Source organism: Cyprinodon variegatus, unplaced genomic scaffold (genome assembly GCF_000732505.1).
Source record: "Cyprinodon variegatus isolate N-32 unplaced genomic scaffold, C_variegatus-1.0 Scaffold1039, whole genome shotgun sequence".
NCBI classification, from domain to species: domain Eukaryota; kingdom Metazoa; phylum Chordata; class Actinopteri; order Cyprinodontiformes; family Cyprinodontidae; genus Cyprinodon; species Cyprinodon variegatus.
Genome location: NW_015151492.1, coordinates 178306 through 180038, shown reverse-complemented (window position 1 = coordinate 180038; position 1733 = coordinate 178306). Strand labels below are relative to the sequence as shown.

The window sequence follows — 1733 nt, the reverse complement described above, 5'->3', positions numbered from 1 at the left end:
TCATAAAGCTGACTGTCCCTGGAAGCAGCAGCAAACAGAGCAGACTGACCGACTCACTGTTGGTTAGTTTATGATGTTTGGTAAAATAGATCTGAGTTGTGTTTAAAGTTTGGTTAAAGTTTGGTGCTGAAATATCACCATCATCAGAACCAGACAACAAGCCTGATGGGTTCATGGTGAAGGTGGGACTGAGGCAGGGAGGGGTATATCTGCAGTGACAGAGCTGAGTTAGATTATACAGAACAGCATTAATAAATATCACAGTATCACTCGTTATAAATGTTTTATAATATTCATCTGTAACCTGTTTGTCTCCAGGTTTGAGGACCAGAGGAGGTTCAACTGACCAGCAGGTACTGATTGGATCTGTGCAAAGCCTTAAGGAGGAAACACAATGAATTAGATCTTATGTGTAAAAAACTTAAAATAGTTTGGTAAATGTGAAAATTTAAATCAACTTAAACTTAAAAAGTGCTGCTTTTTTTTTTTTTTTTTTCCATTTAGAGCCCGGTGTATGAAAACTTTCCCTCTGCGGAGCTGATTTACCAGAACGCCAAACCTGTCAGCAAGAACAAGAAGTAGATCCAAGAGGTGATTTAGGTCTGGCTTAAGGGACGCCTTATCTTCTAAATGTGCTTAAAATGGAACCTTTCAGATTAAAAGAGAGAATAAAACTATATCTATGTGAAGAGAAATGAACTAAGATGGTTTCAGATATTTTATACTGGAAAAATTGGCCTGTTTGTATCTTTACTTCATACTTCATTGTGTTTTTTTTTTTGTTTTTGTCTTAAAAATGTTTACATTTTGGATCCTTTTCAGTGATCCTGCAGTTTTTGGTCCTGATATTCTGAGCAGCTCAGTTCTGCCTGAGATAGAAGACGATAACCAGGGCTGGACAGGGACAGAAAAATGGCCGACACCAGCCCCCCCCGGATGAAGATGATGAAGACTATGAATGGAGACAAACTGTCTTTTTGATGTATCTGTATTGTCTAATAATCTAAACCTACAGCCTCCTCCTGGTTCTGTTATTCTATAGAAGCACAGAAACCAGATGTTGCTTCTTCTCCTTCACCTCATGAACAACTTTGAAGAAGATCCTGATGTTTGGACGGGAGGAATAGAAGAGACACCAGATCATTGATTCTGACAGACGGTCACTGAGTGACTGTTTTTATCACGTCAGGCTAAACAAATGAGCAGGAAGAATAAAGCAGTCTGTGCAGTTTACTCTCTCTCTCCTGCAATTCTGTCTCTCTACCTTGTTTTTTTTACCGATGCGACAAAAAGCTTCATTATGAAGCCCAAAGAGTCTTCATTGTTTTTTATTCCAAGAGAATCTGCCACTCACAGCCACAGTAGGACACATGATCTGAAGCCATTCTATGGAAGGGTTAATAAAGGCCATTTATAGTTTTTATGATGACTTAAGCACAATTATGGTAAACTCTACACACAAATAAGAAAACCTTTTATCAGATCAGCAAAACATTTTAGTTGTCTTGCAAAATCTTATAAACCTCTTTAACTCTTCAAACCTTTGTAAAGATGTATTTTTCATATTGATAAAAACACACAATGTGCCATTGACACACTGATGCTATCTAATTAAAGAACACATCTGGCGTTAGCTTCCTCTGTGCACCAGGTAAACTGTGTCAGATCGAGGTCAGACTTTCGTCACAGTTCTCTAAACATACGGGGATCACAACTTCAAGTATTTGTGTTTA

General features: G+C 38.1%; 1 long non-coding RNA gene across 1 annotated transcript; it reads left to right on the top strand.

The window, feature by feature from the left end:
* The first annotated feature begins 316 nt into the window (after positions 1–316).
* On the top strand, positions 317–1338 carry LOC107100980. Its single transcript, XR_001482055.1, has 3 exons — positions 317–353; positions 505–591; positions 823–1338. It is a non-coding gene; the product is annotated as an uncharacterized LOC107100980 (long non-coding RNA).
* The last annotated feature ends 395 nt before the right edge of the window (positions 1339–1733 follow it).